We start from the raw sequence: 18,805 nt of genomic DNA on the forward strand, positions 1-18,805 counted from the left end.
GCCTTTGGTTAATTCCTCTTCCTGGTGGGAAATGAGAGTTAAATTTTCCCGTCCAGACACCTCCAGCTAGTCTCTCATAGTTTCTCCCTATTCCTGTTCATTTTCCGCAGAAATTGCAAACTGGGCCAAACAGGAGGTTAAAGGCACTGACTCTCCAAGTGGGGAGAGTGTTAGTAAAGCGTCTGGAATGTTGCGCCCGAGTACCAGGGGACGAAAACTGAGACACATTTGAACACGTTTCTCGATCACACGGTGGATCATACTCTGGGTTCCACATGCATGTTTTAGCTGAAGGAAGAATCCTTTAAACCTGGAGAGTTGAGAACCATGGAATGGATACCATGCAATATGACTTCAAAGGGTCTGCATTTGCTCACCGAACCTCACCAATCCTATCAATGCTGCGTTTATGCCGCTGTACACACGCTTCATTCTCTTTCGGAGACATATAAATCCATAGGTTTTAAGATTCTTACTAGTCAGATATATTCTTAGGCGTTTAATATGGGGTGTCGAGTCCACATCGTTGAGCAAGGAGTAGCTCTTGTCTATTACATATTTGGCTTATGGAACGGTATCTGTGCTAATTTCAATCTCTGGTTTTATGCAGCACCCCAACTCACCTTTCCCCTTAAGCAAGCATAAGTTGGTTTTCTACATTTGAGACCCTGTTCTGTTTTGGAATTCAGTTCCTGTGTAGCCACGTTTACGTTCCGTGTAGTAGTGATATCTTATGATGTTTCTTTTTCTGTGTGACTTATTTCACTTAGAATCATCGTACCTGAATCCACTCATTATGCTGCTACGGGCCTGATGACATAGATTTCATTGCTGAGTGATACTGCATTGGACTTAAGTACCACAACTTCTTTATCCATTTTTCGCTTTCTGTGATATTGAACTTGTACCGTAAACGAGGTTCTTGTAAACAGAGCCGGCCCAAAATTTGGCGTGGCTGTGTCTTTTTGATTTTAATTTCCCTAAGCTATAGGACCATAAGTGGAAGTGCTCTAGGCTCTGTTGCTTTGTTTTTTGGATATTTCAGGAAACACCATACATTTCTCCAGAGTGGCTGTTGGCAATTTACATCGCGCCCATCAGCATTAAAAGGCACCCAGTTCCCCATGGCCTGTCCCACCTTTCTGGATTTTACACTTTTTTCAGATGGACCTTTTGACCGGGGGGGAAGAGAGACTTCATTGTAGTGCAGATTTCCCTTGCAAGCTTGCTTGGTTGGCCAAAAAGGGCGTATGCGTTTTTTCCTGAATATATTCAGGAAAAAACAAATACGCCATTTTTGGCCAAGTGCATCATTGTGGACGTTCTGCCTCTTTTCCTATGCTTTACATGCAATTATAATCTATCTCCTGAAATCGGTATCCTGCCATTCTGCCCCGCTTTCAAGTCCTCTTGGCAGCCTTACTTCAATATATTTTTGGACGATAGCTGTCATTTATAACTCTGCAGGTGTGTGAATGAGAGTGCCCCTGAGCTCCTTTCTTCAACTCGCTTTCTTGTCAGCTGGCCGCAACACCGCAGGATTGATTCAGGCCCTAGTGTAGTTCCGGCACGGCACGCTGAGCCTTTGGTTAATTCCTCTTCCTTGTGGGAAATGAGAGTTAAATTTGCCCGTCCAGACACCTCCAGCTAGTCTCTCATTGGTTCTCCCTATTCCTGTTCATCTTACGCAGAAATTGCAAACTGGGCCAAACAGGAGGTTAAAGGCACTGACTCTCCAAGAGGGGAGAGTGTTAGTAAAGGGTCTGGAATGTTGCACCCGAGTACCAGGGGACGAAAACTGAGACATATTTGAACACGTTTCCCTATCACACGGTGGATCATACTCTGGGTTCCACATGCATGTTCTAGCTGAAGGAAGAACCCCTTAAACCTGGAGAGTTGAGACCCATTGAATGGGTACCATGCAATATGACTTCAAAGGGTCTGCATTTGCTCAACGAACCTCACCAATCCTATCACTGCTGCATTTATGCCGCTGTACACACGCTTGATTCTCTTTCGGAGACATATAAATCCATAGGTTTTAAGATTCTTACTAGTCTGGTATATTCTTAGGCGTTTAATATGGGGTGTTGAGTCCACTTCGTTGAGCAAGGAGTAGCTCTTGTCTATTACATATTTGGCTTATGGAATGGTATCTGTGCTAATTTCAATCTCTAGTTTTATGCAGCACCCCAACTCACCTTTCCCCTTAAGCAAGCATAAGTTGGTTTTCTACATTTGAGACCCTGTTCTGTTTTGTAATTCAGTTCCTGTGTAGCCCAGTTTACATTCCGTGTATTAGTGATATCTTATGATGTTTCTTTTTCTGTGTGACTTATTTCACTTAGAATCATCATACCTGAATCCACTCATTATGCTGCTACGGGCCTGATGACATAGATTTCATTGCTGAGTGATATTGCATTGTACGTAAGTACCACAACTTCTTTATCCATTTTTCGCTTTCTGTGATATTGAACTTGTACCGTAAACGAGGTTCTTGTAAACACAGCCGGCCCAAACTTTGGGGTGGCTGTGTCTTTTTGATTTTAATTTCCCTAAGCTATAGGACCATAAGTGGAAGTGCCCTAGGCTCTGTTGCTTTGTTTTTTGGATGTTTCAGGAAACACCATACACTTCTCCAGAGTGGCTGTTGGCAATTTACATCCCGGCCATCAGCATAACAAGGCTCCCAGTTCTCCATGGCCTGTCCTGCCTTTCTGGATTTTACACTTTTTTCAGATGGCCCATTTGACCGGGGGCAGTGAGACTTCATTGTAGTGCAGATTTCCTTTGCAAGCTTGCTTGGTTGGCCAAAAAGGGCGTATGCGTTTTTTCCTGAATATATTCAGGAAAAAACGCATACGCCCTTTTTGGCCAAATGCATCATTGTGGACTTTCTGCCTCTTTTCCTATGCTTTACATGCAATTCCAGTCTACCTCCTGAAATCGGTTTCCTGCAATTCTGTCCCGCTTTCAAGTCCTCTTGACAGCCTTACTTCGATATAATTTTGGACGATAGCTGTCATGTATAACTCTGCAGGTTTGTGAATTACAGTGCCCCTGAGCTCCTTTCTTCAACTCGTTTTCTTGTGAGCTGGTCGCAACACCGCAGGATTGCTTCAGGCCCTAGTGTGGTTCCGGCATGGCACGCTGAGCCTTTGGTTAATTCCTCTTCCTGGTGGGAAATGAGAGTTAAATTTGCCCGTCCGGACACCTCCAGCTAGTCTCTCATTGGTTCTCCCTATTCCTGTTCATTTTCCGCAGAAATTCCAAACTGAGCCAAACAGGAAGTTAAACGCACGGACTCTCCAAGTGAGGAGAGTGTTAGTAAAGCGTCTGGAATGTTGCACCCGAGTACCAGGGGATGAAAACTGAGACACATTTGAACACGTTTCCCGATCACACAATGGATCATACTCTGGGTTCCACATGCATGTTTTAGCTGAAGGAAGAATCCCTTAAACCTGGAGAGTTGAGACCCATGGAATGGGTACCATGCAATATGACTTCAAAGGGTCTGCATTTGCTCAACGAACCTCACCAATCCTATCACTGCTGCATTTATGCCGCTGTACACACGCTTGATTTTCTTTCGGAGACATATAAATCCATAGGTTTTAAGATTCTTACTAGTCTGGTATATTCTTAGGCGTTTAATATGGGGTGTTGAGTCCACTTCGTTGAGCAAGGAGTAGCTCTTGTCTATTACATATTTGGCTTATGGAATGGTATCTGTGCTAATTTCAATCTCTAGTTTTATGCAGCACCCCAACTCACCTTTCCCCTTAAGCAAGCATAAGTTGGTTTTCTACATTTGAGACCCTGTTCTGTTTTCTAATTCAGTTCCTGTGTAGCCCAGTTTACATTCCGTGTATTAGTGATATCTTATGATGTTTCTTTTTCTGTGTGACTTATTTCACTTAGAATCATCACACCTGAATCCACTCATTATGCTGCTACGGGCCTGATGACATAGATTTCATTGCTGAGTGATATTGCATTGTACGTAAGTACCACAACTTCTTTATCCATTTTTCGCTTTCTGTGATATTGAACTTGTACCGTAAACGAGGTTCTTGTAAACACAGCCGGCCCAAACTTTGGGGTGGCTGTGTCTTTTTGATTTTAATTTCCCTAAGCTATAGGACCATAAGTGGAAGTGCCCTAGGCTCTGTTGCTTTGTTTTTTGGATGTTTCAGGAAACACCATACACTTCTCCAGAGTGGCTGTTGGCAATTTACATCCCGGCCATCAGCATAACAAGGCTCCCAGTTCTCCATGGCCTGTCCTGCCTTTCTGGATTTTACACTTTTTTCAGATGGCCCATTTGACCGGGGGCAGTGAGACTTCATTGTAGTGCAGATTTCCTTTGCAAGCTTGCTTGGTTGGCCAAAAAGGGCGTATGCGTTTTTTCCTGAATATATTCAGGAAAAAACACATACGCCATTTTTGGCCAAGTGCATCATTGTGGACGTTCTGCCTCTTTTCCTATGCTTTACATGCAATTCCAGTCTACCTCCTGAAATCGGTTTCCTGCAATTCTGTCCCGCTTTCAAGTCCTCTTGACAGCCTTACTTCGATATAATTTTGGACGATAGCTGTCATGTATAACTCTGCAGGTTTGTGAATTACAGTGCCCCTGAGCTCCTTTCTTCAACTCGTTTTCTTGTGAGCTGGTCGCAACACCGCAGGATTGCTTCAGGCCCTAGTGTGGTTCCGGCATGGCACGCTGAGCCTTTGGTTAATTCCTCTTCCTGGTGGGAAATGAGAGTTAAATTTGCCCGTCCGGACACCTCCAGCTAGTCTCTCATTGGTTCTCCCTATTCCTGTTCATTTTCCGCAGAAATTGCAAACTGGGCCAAACAGGAGGTTAAAGGCACGGACTCTCCAAGTGAGGAGAGTGTTAGTAAAGCGTCTGGAATGTTGCACCCGAGTACCAGGGGATGAAAACTGAGACACATTTGAACACGTTTCCCGATCACACAGTGGATCATACTCTGGGTTCCACATGCATGTTTTAGCTGAAGGAAGAATCCCTTAAACCTGGAGAGTTGAGACCCATGGAATGGGTACCATGCAATATGACTTCAAAGGGTCTGCATTTGCTCACCGAACCTCACCAATCCTATCACTGCTGCTCTTATGCCGCTGTACACATGCTTGATTCTCTTTCGGAGACATATAAATCCATAGGTTTTAAGATTATTACTAGTCAGGTATATTCTTAGGCGTTTAATATGGAGTGTTGAGTCCACTCGTTGAGCAAGGAGTAGCTCTTGTCTACTACATCTTTGGCTTATGGAAAGGTAACTGTGCTAATTTCAATCTCTGGTTTTATGCAGCACCCCAACTCACCTTTCCCCTTAAGCAAGCATAAGTTGGTTTTCTACATTTGAGACCCTGTTCTGTTTTGTAATTCAGTGCCTGTGTAGCCAAGTTTACATTCCGTGTATTAGTGATATCTTATGATGTTTCTTTTTCTGTGTGACTTATTTCACTTAGAATCATCATACCTGAATCCACTCATTATGCTGCTACGGGCCTGATGACATAGATTTCATTGCTGAGTGATATTGCATTGTACGTAAGTACCACAACTTCTTTATCCATTTTTCGCTTTCTGTGATATTGAACTTGTACCGTAAACGAGGTTCTTGTAAACACAGCCGGCCCAAACTTTGGGGTGGCTGTGTCTTTTTGATTTTAATTTCCCTAAGCTATAGGACCATAAGTGGAAGTGCTCTAGGCTCTGTTGCTTTGTTTTTTGGATGTTTCAGGAAACACCATACACTTCTCCAGAGTGGCTGTTGGCAATTTACATCCCGGCCATCAGCATAACAAGGCTCCCAGTTCTCCATGGCCTGTCCTGCCTTTCTGGATTTTACACTTTTTTCAGATGGCCCATTTGACCGGGGGCAGTGAGACTTCATTGTAGTGCAGATTTCCTTTGCAAGCTTGCTTGGTTGGCCAAAAAGGGCGTATGCGTTTTTTCCTGAATATATTCAGGAAAAAACGCATACGCCCTTTTTGGCCAAGTGCATCATTGTGGACGTTCTGCCTCTTTTCCTATGCTTTACATGCAATTCCAGTCTACCTCCTGAAATCGGTTTCCTGCAATTCTGTCCCGCTTTCAAGTCCTCTTGACAGCCTTACTTCGATATAATTTTGGACGATAGCTGTCATGTATAACTCTGCAGGTTTGTGAATTACAGTGCCCCTGAGCTCCTTTCTTCAACTCGTTTTCTTGTGAGCTGGTCGCAACACCGCAGGATTGCTTCAGGCCCTAGTGTGGTTCCGGCATGGCACGCTGAGCCTTTGGTTAATTCCTCTTCCTGGTGGGAAATGAGAGTTAAATTTGCCCGTCCGGACACCTCCAGCTAGTCTCTCATTGGTTCTCCCTATTCCTGTTCATTTTCCGCAGAAATTGCAAACTGAGCCAAACAGGAAGTTAAACGCACGGACTCTCCAAGTGAGGAGAGTGTTAGTAAAGCGTCTGGAATGTTGCACCCGAGTACCAGGGGATGAAAACTGAGACACATTTGAACACGTTTCCCGATCACACAGTGGATCATACTCTGGGTTCCACATGCATGTTTTAGCTGAAGGAAGAATCCCTTAAACCTGGAGAGTTGAGACCCATGGAATGGGTACCATGCAATATGACTTCAAAGGGTCTGCATTTGCTCAACGAACCTCACCAATCCTATCACTGCTGCATTTATGCCGCTGTACACACGCTTGATTCTCTTTCGGAGACATATAAATCCATAGGTTTTAAGATTCTTACTAGTCTGGTATATTCTTAGGCGTTTAATATGGGGTGTTGAGTCCACTTCGTTGAGCAAGGAGTAGCTCTTGTCTATTACATATTTGGCTTATGGAATGGTATCTGTGCTAATTTCAATCTCTAGTTTTATGCAGCACCCCAACTCACCTTTCCCCTTAAGCAAGCATAAGTTGGTTTTCTACATTTGAGACCCTGTTCTGTTTTCTAATTCAGTTCCTGTGTAGCCCAGTTTACATTCCGTGTATTAGTGATATCTTATGATGTTTCTTTTTCTGTGTGACTTATTTCACTTAGAATCATCACACCTGAATCCACTCATTATGCTGCTACGGGCCTGATGACATAGATTTCATTGCTGAGTGATATTGCATTGTACGTAAGTACCACAACTTCTTTATCCATTTTTCGCTTTCTGTGATATTGAACTTGTACCGTAAACGAGGTTCTTGTAAACACAGCCGGCCCAAACTTTGGGGTGGCTGTGTCTTTTTGATTTTAATTTCCCTAAGCTATAGGACCATAAGTGGAAGTGCCCTAGGCTCTGTTGCTTTGTTTTTTGGATGTTTCAGGAAACACCATACACTTCTCCAGAGTGGCTGTTGGCAATTTACATCCCGGCCATCAGCATAACAAGGCTCCCAGTTCTCCATGGCCTGTCCTGCCTTTCTTGATTTTACACTTTTTTCAGATGGCCCATTTGACCGGGGGCAGTGAGACTTCATTGTAGTGCAGATTTCCTTTGCAAGCTTGCTTGGTTGGCCAAAAAGGGCATATGCGTTTTTTCCTGAATATATTCAGGAAAAAACGCATACGCCATTTTTGGCCAAGTGCATCATTGTGGACGTTCTGCCTCTTTTCCTATGCTTTACATGCAATTCCAGTCTACCTCCTGAAATCGGTTTCCTGCAATTCTGTCCCGCTTTCAAGTCCTCTTGACAGCCTTACTTCGATATAATTTTGGACGATAGCTGTCATGTATAACTCTGCAGGTTTGTGAATTACAGTGCCCCTGAGCTCCTTTCTTCAACTCGTTTTCTTGTGAGCTGGTCGCAACACCGCAGGATTGCTTCAGGCCCTAGTGTGGTTCCGGCATGGCACGCTGAGCCTTTGGTTAATTCCTCTTCCTGGTGGGAAATGAGAGTTAAATTTGCCCGTCCGGACACCTCCAGCTAGTCTCTCATTGGTTCTCCCTATTCCTGTTCATTTTCCGCAGAAATTGCAAACTGGGCCAAACAGGAGGTTAAAGGCACGGACTCTCCAAGTGAGGAGAGTGTTAGTAAAGCGTCTGGAATGTTGCACCCGAGTACCAGGGGATGAAAACTGAGACACATTTGAACACGTTTCCCGATCACACAGTGGATCATACTCTGGGTTCCACATGCATGTTTTAGCTGAAGGAAGAATCCCTTAAACCTGGAGAGTTGAGACCCATGGAATGGGTACCATGCAATATGACTTCAAAGGGTCTGCATTTGCTCACCGAACCTCACCAATCCTATCACTGCTGCTCTTATGCCGCTGTACACATGCTTGATTCTCTTTCGGAGACATATAAATCCATAGGTTTTAAGATTATTACTAGTCAGGTATATTCTTAGGCGTTTAATATGGAGTGTTGAGTCCACTCGTTGAGCAAGGAGTAGCTCTTGTCTACTACATCTTTGGCTTATGGAACGGTAACTGTGCTAATTTCAATCTCTGGTTTTATGCAGCACCCCAACTCACCTTTCCCCTTAAGCAAGCATAAGTTGGTTTTCTACATTTGAGACCCTGTTCTGTTTTGTAATTCAGTGCCTGTGTAGCCAAGTTTACATTCCGTGTATTAGTGATATCTTATGATGTTTCTTTTTCTGTGTGACTTATTTCACTTAGAATCATCATACCTGAATCCACTCATTATGCTGCTACGGGCCTGATGACATAGATTTCATTGCTGAGTGATATTGCATTGTACGTAAGTACCACAACTTCTTTATCCATTTTTCGCTTTCTGTGATATTGAACTTGTACCGTAAACGAGGTTCTTGTAAACACAGCCAGCCCAAACTTTGGGGTGGCTGTGTCTTTTTGATTTTAATTTCCCTAAGCTATAGGACCATAAGTGGAAGTGCCCTAGGCTCTGTTGCTTTGTTTTTTGGATGTTTCAGGAAACACCATACACTTCTCCAGAGTGGCTGTTGGCAATTTACATCCCGGCCATCAGCATAACAAGGCTCCCAGTTCTCCATGGCCTGTCCTGCCTTTCTGGATTTTACACTTTTTTCAGATGGCCCATTTGACCGGGGGCAGTGAGACTTCATTGTAGTGCAGATTTCCTTTGCAAGCTTGCTTGGTTGGCCAAAAAGGGCGTATGCGTTTTTTCCTGAATATATTCAGGAAAAAACGCATACGCCCTTTTTGGCCAAGTGCATCATTGTGGACGTTCTGCCTCTTTTCCTATGCTTTACATGCAATTCCAGTCTACCTCCTGAAATCGGTTTCCTGCAATTCTGTCCCGCTTTCAAGTCCTCTTGACAGCCTTACTTCGATATAATTTTGGACGATAGCTGTCATGTATAACTCTGCAGGTTTGTGAATTACAGTGCCCCTGAGCTCCTTTCTTCAACTCGTTTTCTTGTGAGCTGGTCCTAACACCGCAGGATTGCTTCAGGCCCTAGTGTGGTTCCGGCATGGCACGCTGAGCCTTTGGTTAATTCCTCTTCCTGGTGGGAAATGAGAGTTAAATTTGCCCGTCCGGACACCTCCAGCTAGTCTCTCATTGGTTCTCCCTATTCCTGTTCATTTTCCGCAGAAATTGCAAACTGAGCCAAACAGGAAGTTAAACGCACGGACTCTCCAAGTGAGGAGAGTGTTAGTAAAGCGTCTGGAATGTTGCACCCGAGTACCAGGGGATGAAAACTGAGACACATTTGAACACGTTTCCCGATCACACAGTGGATCATACTCTGGGTTCCACATGCATGTTTTAGCTGAAGGAAGAATCCCTTAAACCTGGAGAGTTGAGACCCATGGAATGGGTACCATGCAATATGACTTCAAAGGGTCTGCATTTGCTCAACGAACCTCACCAATCCTATCACTGCTGCATTTATGCCGCTGTACACACGCTTGATTCTCTTTCGGAGACATATAAATCCATAGGTTTTAAGATTCTTACTAGTCTGGTATATTCTTAGGCGTTTAATATGGGGTGTTGAGTCCACTTCGTTGAGCAAGGAGTAGCTCTTGTCTATTACATATTTGGCTTATGGAATGGTATCTGTGCTAATTTCAATCTCTAGTTTTATGCAGCACCCCAACTCACCTTTCCCCTTAAGCAAGCATAAGTTGGTTTTCTACATTTGAGACCCTGTTCTGTTTTCTAATTCAGTTCCTGTGTAGCCCAGTTTACATTCCGTGTATTAGTGATATCTTATGATGTTTCTTTTTCTGTGTGACTTATTTCACTTAGAATCATCACACCTGAATCCACTCATTATGCTGCTACGGGCCTGATGACATAGATTTCATTGCTGAGTGATATTGCATTGTACGTAAGTACCACAACTTCTTTATCCATTTTTCGCTTTCTGTGATATTGAACTTGTACCGTAAACGAGGTTCTTGTAAACACAGCCGGCCCAAACTTTGGGGTGGCTGTGTCTTTTTGATTTTAATTTCCCTAAGCTATAGGACCATAAGTGGAAGTGCCCTAGGCTCTGTTGCTTTGTTTTTTGGATGTTTCAGGAAACACCATACACTTCTCCAGAGTGGCTGTTGGCAATTTACATCCCGGCCATCAGCATAACAAGGCTCCCAGTTCTCCATGGCCTGTCCTGCCTTTCTTGATTTTACACTTTTTTCAGATGGCCCATTTGACCGGGGGCAGTGAGACTTCATTGTAGTGCAGATTTCCTTTGCAACCTGCTTGGTTGGCCAAAAAGGGCGTATGCGTTTTTTCCTGAATATATTCAGGAAAAAACGCATACGCCATTTTTGGCCAAGTGCATCATTGTGGACGTTCTGCCTCTTTTCCTATGCTTTACATGCAATTCCAGTCTACCTCCTGAAATCGGTTTCCTGCAATTCTGTCCCGCTTTCAAGTCCTCTTGACAGCCTTACTTCGATATAATTTTGGACGATAGCTGTCATGTATAACTCTGCAGGTTTGTGAATTACAGTGCCCCTGAGCTCCTTTCTTCAACTCGTTTTCTTGTGAGCTGGTCGCAACACCGCAGGATTGCTTCAGGCCCTAGTGTGGTTCCGGCATGGCACGCTGAGCCTTTGGTTAATTCCTCTTCCTGGTGGGAAATGAGAGTTAAATTTGCCCGTCCGGACACCTCCAGCTAGTCTCTCATTGGTTCTCCCTATTCCTGTTCATTTTCTGCAGAAATTGCAAACTGGGCCAAACAGGAGGTTAAAGGCACGGACTCTCCAAGTGAGGAGAGTGTTAGTAAAGCGTCTGGAATGTTGCACCCGAGTACCAGGGGATGAAAACTGAGACACATTTGAACACGTTTCCCGATCACACAGTGGATCATACTCTGGGTTCCACATGCATGTTTTAGCTGAAGGAAGAATCCCTTAAACCTGGAGAGTTGAGACCCATGGAATGGGTACCATGCAATATGACTTCAAAGGGTCTGCATTTGCTCACCGAACCTCACCAATCCTATCACTGCTGCTCTTATGCCGCTGTACACATGCTTGATTCTCTTTCGGAGACATATAAATCCATAGGTTTTAAGATTATTACTAGTCAGGTATATTCTTAGGCGTTTAATATGGAGTGTTGAGTCCACTCGTTGAGCAAGGAGTAGCTCTTGTCTACTACATCTTTGGCTTATGGAACGGTAACTGTGCTAATTTCAATCTCTGGTTTTATGCAGCACCCCAACTCACCTTTCCCCTTAAGCAAGCATAAGTTGGTTTTCTACATTTGAGACCCTGTTCTGTTTTGGAATTCAGTGACTGTGTAGCCAAGTTTACATTCCGTGTATTAGTGATATCTTATGATGTTTCTTTTTCTGTGTGACTTATTTCACGTAGAATCATCGTACCTGAATCCACTCATTATGCTGCTACGGGCCTGATGACATAGATTTCATTGCTGATTGATAATGCATTGGACGTAAGAACTACAACGTCTTTATCCATTTTTCGCTTTCTGCGATATTGAACTTGTACCGTAAACGAGGTTCTTGTAAACAGAGCCGTCCCAAACTTTGGGGTGGCTGTGTCTTTTTGATTTTAATTTCCCTAAGCTATAGGACCATAAGTGGAAGTGCCCTAGGCTCTGTTGCTTTGTTTCTTAGATGTTTCAGGAAACACCATACACTTCTCCCGAGTGGCTGTTGGCAATTTACATCCCGCCCATCAGCATAACAAGGCTCCCAGTTCTCCATGGCCTGTCCTGCGTTTCTGGATTTTACACATTTTTCAGATAGCCCTTTTGACTGGGGGGAAGTGAGACTTCATTGTAGTGCAGATATCCTTTGCAAGCTTGCTTGGTTGGCCCAAAAGTGCCTATGCGTTTTTTCCTGAATATATTCCTGGAATATATTCAGGAAAAAACGCATACGCCGTTTTTGGCCAAGTGCATCACTGTGGACGTTCTGCCTCTTTTCCTATGCTTTACATGCAATTCCAGTCTACCTCCTGAAATCGGTTTCCTGCAATTCTGCCCCGCTTTCAAGTCCTCTTGGCAGCCTTACTTCAATATATTTTTGGACGATAGTTGTCATTTTTAACTCTGCAGGTTTGTGAATGACAGTGGCCCTGAGCTCCTTTCTTCAACTCGCTTTCTTGTGAGCTGGTCGCAACACCGCAGGATTGCTTCAGGCCCTAGTGTGGTTCCGGCATGGCACACTGAGCCTTTGTTTAATTCCTCTTCCTGGTGGGAAATGAGAGTTAAATTTGCCGGTCCGGACACCTCCAGCTAGTCTCTCATTGGTTCTCCGTATTCCTGTTCATCTTCCGCAGAAATTGCAAACTGGGCCAAACACGAGGTTAAAGGCACTGACTCTCCAAGTGGGGAGAGTGTTAGTAGAGAATCTGGAATGTTGCACCCGAGTACCAGGGAACGAAAACTGAGACACATTTGAACACGTTTCCCGATCGCACGGTGGATCATACTCTGGGTTCCACATGCATGTTTTAGCTGAAGGAAGAATCCCTTAAACCTGGAGAGTTGAGACCCATGGAATGGGTACCATGCAATATGACTTCAAAGGGTCTGCATTTGCTCACCGAACCTCACCAATCCTATCACTGCTGCGTTTATGCCGCTGTACACACGCTTGATTCTCTTTCGGACACATATAAATCCATAAGTTTTAAGATTCTTACTTGTCAGGTATATTCTTAGGCGTTTAATATGTGGTGTTGTGTCCACTTCGTTGAGCAAGGAGTAGCTCTTGTCTATTACGTAGTTGGCTCTTGGAACGGTATCTGTGCTAATATCAATCTCTGGTTTTATGCAGCACCCCAACTCACCTTTCCCCTTAAGCAAGCATAAGTTGGTTATTCTACATTTGAGACCCTGTTCTGTTTTGTAATTCAGTTCCTGTGTAGCCAAGTTTACATTCCGTGTTTTAGTGATATCTTATGATGTTTCTTTTTCTGCGTGACTTATTTCATTTAGAATCATCGTACCTGAATCCACTCATTATGCTACTATGGGCCTGATGACATAGATTTCATTGCTGAGTGATATTGCATTGTACGTAAGTACCACAACTTCTTTATCCATTTTTCGCTTTCTGCGATATTGAACTTGTACCGTAAACGAGGTTCTTGTAAACAGAGCCGTCCCAAACTTTGGGGTGGCTGTGTCTTTTTGATTTTAATTTCCCTAAGTTATAGGACCATAAGTGGAAGTGCCCTTGGCTCTGTTGCTTTGTTTTTTAGATGTTTCAGGAAACACCATACACTTCTCCAGAGTGGCTGTTGGCAATTTACATCCCGCCCATCAGCATAACAAGGCTCCCAGTTCTCCATGGCCTGTCCTGCCTTTCTGGATTTTACACTTATTTCAGATGGCCCTTTTGACTGGGGGGAAGTGAGACATCATTTTAGTGCAGATATCCTTTTCAAGCTTGCTTGGTTGGCCAAAAAGGGCGTATGCTTTTTTTCCTGAATATATTCAGGAAAAAACGCATACACCCTTTTTGGCCAAGTGCATCATTGTGGACGTTCTGCCTCTTTTCCTATGCTTTACATGCAATTCCAGTCTACCTCCTGAAATCGGTTTCCTGTAATTCTGCCCCGCTTTCAAGTCCTCTTGGCAGCCTTACTTCAATATATTTTTGGACGATAGCTGTCATTTATAACTCTGCAGGTTTGTTAATTACAGTGCCCCTGAGCTCCTTTCTTCAACTCGCTTTCTTGTGAGCAGGCCGCAACACCACAGGATTGCTTCAGGCCCTAGTGTGGTTCCGGCACGGCATGCTGAGCCTTTGGTTAATTTCTCTTCCTGGTGGGAAATGAGAGTTAAAGTTGCCTGTCCAGATACCTCCAGCTAGTCTCTCATTGGCTCTCCCTATTCCTGTTCATTTTCCGCAGAAATTGCAAACTGGGCCAAACAGGAGGTTAAAGGCACTGACTCTCCAAGTGGGGAGAGTGTTAGTAAAGCGTCTGGAATGTTGCGCCCGAGTACCAGGGGACGAAACCTGACACACGTTTGAACACGTTTCTCGATCACACGGTGGATCATACTCTGGGTTCCACATGCATGTTTTAGCTGAAGGAAGAATCCTTTAAACCTGGAGAGTTGAGAACCATGGAATGGGTACCATGCAATATGACTTCAAAGGGTCTGCATTTGCTTACCAATCCTCTCCAGTCCTATCACTGCTGCGTTTATGGCACTGTACACACGCTTGATTCTCTTTCGGAGACATATAAATCCATAGGTTTTTTTTTTTTAACATCTTTATTGGGGTATAATTGCTTTACAATGATGTGTTAGTTTCTGCTTTATAACAAAGTGAATCAGTTATACATATACATATTTCCCATATCTCTTCCCTCTTGCGTCTCCCTCCCTCCCACCCTCCGTATCCCACCCCTCCAGGCTGTCACAAAGCACCAAGCCAATATCCCTCTGCCATGCGGCTGCTTCCCACTAGCTATCTACCTTACTACGTTTGTTAGTGTGTATATGTCCATGACTCTCTCTCGCCCCGTCACAGCTCACCCTTCCCCCTCCCCATAACCTCAAGTCGGTTCTCTAGGAGGTCTGTGTCTTTATTCCTGCCTTACCCCTAGGTTCTTCATGACATTTTTTTTTCTTAAATTCCATATATATGTGTTAGCATACGGTATTTGTCTTTTTCTTTCTGACTTACTTCACTGTGTATGACAGACTCTAGGTCTATCCACCTCATTACAAATAGCTCAATTTCATTTCTTTTTATGGCTGAGTAATATTCCATTGTATATATGTGCCACATCTTCTTTATCCATTCATCCGATGATGGGCACTTAGGTTGTTTCCATCTCCGGGCTATTGTAAATAGAGCTGCGATGAACATTTTGGTACATGACTCTTTTTGAATTTCGGTTTTCTCAGGGTATATGCCCAGTAGTGGGATTGCTGGGTCATATGGTAGTTCTATTTGTAGTTTTTTAAGGAACCTCCATACTGTTCTCCATAGTGGCTGAACCAATTCACATTCCCACCAGCAGTGCAAGAGGTTTCCCTTTTCTCCACACCCTCTCCAGCATTTATTGTTTCTAGATTTTTTGATGATGGCCATTCTGACTGGTGTGAGATGATATCTCATTGTAGTTTTGATTTGCATTTTTCTAATGATTAATGATATTGAGCATTCTTTCATGTGTTTGTTGGCAGACTGTATATCTTCTTTGGAGAAATGTCTATTTAGGTCTTCTGCCCATTTTTGGATTGGGTTGTTTGTTTTTTTGTTATTGAGCTGCATGAGCTGCTTGTAAATTTTGGAGATTAATCCTTTGTCGGTTGCTTCATTTGCAAATATTTTCTCCCATTCTGAGGGTTGTCTTTTGGTCTTGTTTATGGTTTCCTTTGCTGTGCAAAAGCTTTGAAGTTTCATTAGGTCCCATTTGTTTATTTCTGTTTTTATTTCCATTACTCTAGGAGGTGGGTCAGAAAGAATCTTGCTGTGATTTATGTCATAGAGTGTTCTGCCTATGTTTTCCTCTAAGAGTTTGATAGTTTCTGGCCTTATATTTAGGTTTTGAATCCATTTTGAGCTTATTTTTGTGTATGGTGTTAGGGAGTGATCTAATCTCATACTTTTACATGTACCTGTCCAGTTTTCCCAGCACCACTTATTGAAGAGGCTGTCCTCTCTCCACTGTACATTCCTGCCACCTTTATCAAAGATAAGGTGTCCATATGTGCATGGGTTTATCTCTGGGCTTTCTATCCTGTTCCATTGATCTATCTTTCTGTTTTTGTGCCAGTACCATACCGCCTTGATAACTGTAGCTTTGTAGTATAGTCTGAAGTCAGGGAGCCTGATTCCTCCAGTTCCTTTTTTTGTTCTCAAGATTGCTTTGGCTATTTGGGGTCTTTTGTGTTTCCATACAAATTGCGAAATTTTTTGTTCTAGTTCTGTGAAAAATGCCAGTGGTAGTTTGATAGGGATTGCATTGAATCTATAGATTGCTTTGGGTAGTAGAGTCATTTTCACAATGTTGATTCTTCCAATCCAAGAACATGGTATATGTCTCCATCTATTTGTATCATCTTTAATTTCTTTCATCAGTGTCTTATAATTTTCTGCATACAGGTCTTTTGTCTCCTTAGGTAGGTTTATTCCTAGATATTTTATTCTTTTTGTTGCAATGGTAAATGGGAGTGTTTTCTTGATTTCACTTTCAGATTTTTCATCATTAGTATATAGGAATGCCAGAGATTTCTGTGCATTAATTTTGTATCCTGCCACTTTACCAAATTCATTGATTAGCTCTAGTAGTTTTCTGGTAGCATCTTTAGGATTCTCTATGTATAGGATCATGTCATCTGCAAACAGTGACAGCTTTACTTCTTCTTTTCCGATTTGGATTCCTTTTATTTCCTTCTCTTCTCTGATTGCTGTGGCTAAAACTTCCAAAACTATGTTGAATAAGAGTGGTGAGAGTGGGCACCCTTGTCTTGTTCCTGATCTTAGTGGAAATGCTTTCAGTTTTTCCCCATTGAGGATGATGTTTGCTGTGGGCTTGTCGTATATGGCCTTTATTATGTTGAGGAAAGTTCCCTCTATGCCTACTTTCTGCAGGGTTTTTATCATAAATGGGTGTTGAATTTTGTCAAAAGCTTTCTCTGCATCTATTGAGATGATCATATGGTTTTTCTCCTTCAATTTGTTAATATGGTTTATCACATTGATAGATTTGCGTATATTGAAGAATCCTTGCATTCCTGGAATAAACCCCACTTGATCATGGTGTATGATCCTTTTAATGTGCTGTTGGATTCTGTTTGCTAGTATTTTGTTGAGGATTTTTGCATCTATGTTCATCAGTGATATTGGTCTGTAGTTTTCTTTCTTTGTTACCTCCTTGCCTGGTTTTGGTATCAAGGTGATGGTGGCCTCGTAGAAGGAGTTTGGGAGTGTTCCTCCCTCTGCTATATTTTGGAAGAGTTTGAGAAGGATAGGTGTTAGCTCTTCTCTAAATGTTTGATAGAATTCGCCTGTGAAGCCATCTGGTCCTGGGCTTTTCTTTGTTGGAAGATTTTTAATCACAGTTTCAATTTCAGTGCTTGTGATTGGTCTGTTCATATTTTCTATTTCTTCCTGATTCAGTCTTGGCAGGTTGTGCATTTCTAAGAATTTGTCCATTTCTTCCAGATTGTCCATTTTATTGGCATAGAGTTGCTTGTAGTAATCTCTCATGATCTCTTTTATCTCTGCAGTGTCAGTTGTTACCTCTCCTTTTTCATTTCTAATTCTATTGATTTGAGTCTTCTCCCTTTTTTTCTTGATGAGTCTGGCTAGTGGTTTATCAATTTTGTTTATCTTCTCAAAGAACCAGCTTTTAGTTTTATTGATCTTTGCTATTGTTTCCTTCATTTCTTTTTCATTTATTTCTGATCTGATTTTTATGATTTCTTTCCTTCTGCTAGCTTTGGGTTTTTTTTGTTCTTCTTTCTCTAATTGCTTGAGGTGCAAGGTTAGGTTGTTTATTCTAGATGTTTCCTGCTTCTTAAGGTGGGCTTGTATTGCTATAAACTTCCCCCTTAGAACTGCTTTTGCTGCATCCCACAGGTTTTGGGTCGTTGTGTCTCCATTGTCATTTGTTTCTAGGTATTTTTTGATTTCCTCTTTGATTTCTTCAGTGATCACTTCATTATTAAGTAGTGTATTGTTTAGCCTCCATGTGTTTGTATTTTTTACAGATCTTTTCCTGTAATTGATATCTAGTCTCATGGCGTTGTGGTCAGAAAAGATACTTGATACAATTTCAATTTTCTTAAATTTACCAAGGCTTGATTTGTGACCCAAGATATGATCTATCCTGGAGAATGTTCCATGAGCACTTGAGAAAAATGTGTATTCTGTTGTTTTTGGATGGAGTGTCCTATAAATATCAATTAAGTCCATCTTGTTTAATGTATCATTTAAAGCTTGTGTTTCCTTATTTATTTTCATTTTGGATGATCTGTCCATGGGTGAAAGTGGGGTGTTTAAGTCCCCTACTATGAATGTGTTACTGTCGATTTCCCCTTTTATGGCTGTTAGTATTTGCCTTATGTATTGAGGTGCTCCTATGTTGGGTGCATAAATATTTACGATTGTTATATCTTCTTCTTGGATCGATCCCTTGATCATTATGTAGTGTCCTTCTTTGTCTCTTTTAATAGTCCTTATTTTAAAGTCTATTTTGTCTGATATGAGAATTGCTACTCCAGCTTTCTTTTGGTTTCCATTTGCATGGAATATCTTTTTCCATCCCCTTACTTTCAGTCTGTATGTGTCTCTAGGTCTGAAGTGGGTCTCTTGTAGACAGCATATATAAGGGTCTTGTTTTTGTATCCATTCAGCT

The 18,805-nt window shown here is 42.5% G+C and overlaps 1 long non-coding RNA gene across 2 annotated transcripts in view; it reads left to right on the top strand.

The window, feature by feature from the left end:
• The window catches only part of LOC125965167 (uncharacterized), a 537,048-nt gene that overhangs the window by 65,496 nt on the left and 452,747 nt on the right, over nucleotides 1-18,805 (top strand). The window contains exon 1 of one of the 2 annotated variants that reach the window (XR_007478751.1): nucleotides 760-856. The exons of the other annotated variant lie outside the window; for it this stretch is intronic. This is a non-coding gene — a long non-coding RNA (uncharacterized LOC125965167). Of the gene's footprint in view, nucleotides 1-759; nucleotides 857-18,805 lie in introns of those variants that run through there. 2 annotated transcript variants of the gene reach the window in all.

Source organism: Orcinus orca, chromosome 1, assembly GCF_937001465.1.
Source record: "Orcinus orca chromosome 1, mOrcOrc1.1, whole genome shotgun sequence".
NCBI classification, from domain to species: Eukaryota; Metazoa; Chordata; class Mammalia; order Artiodactyla; family Delphinidae; genus Orcinus; species Orcinus orca.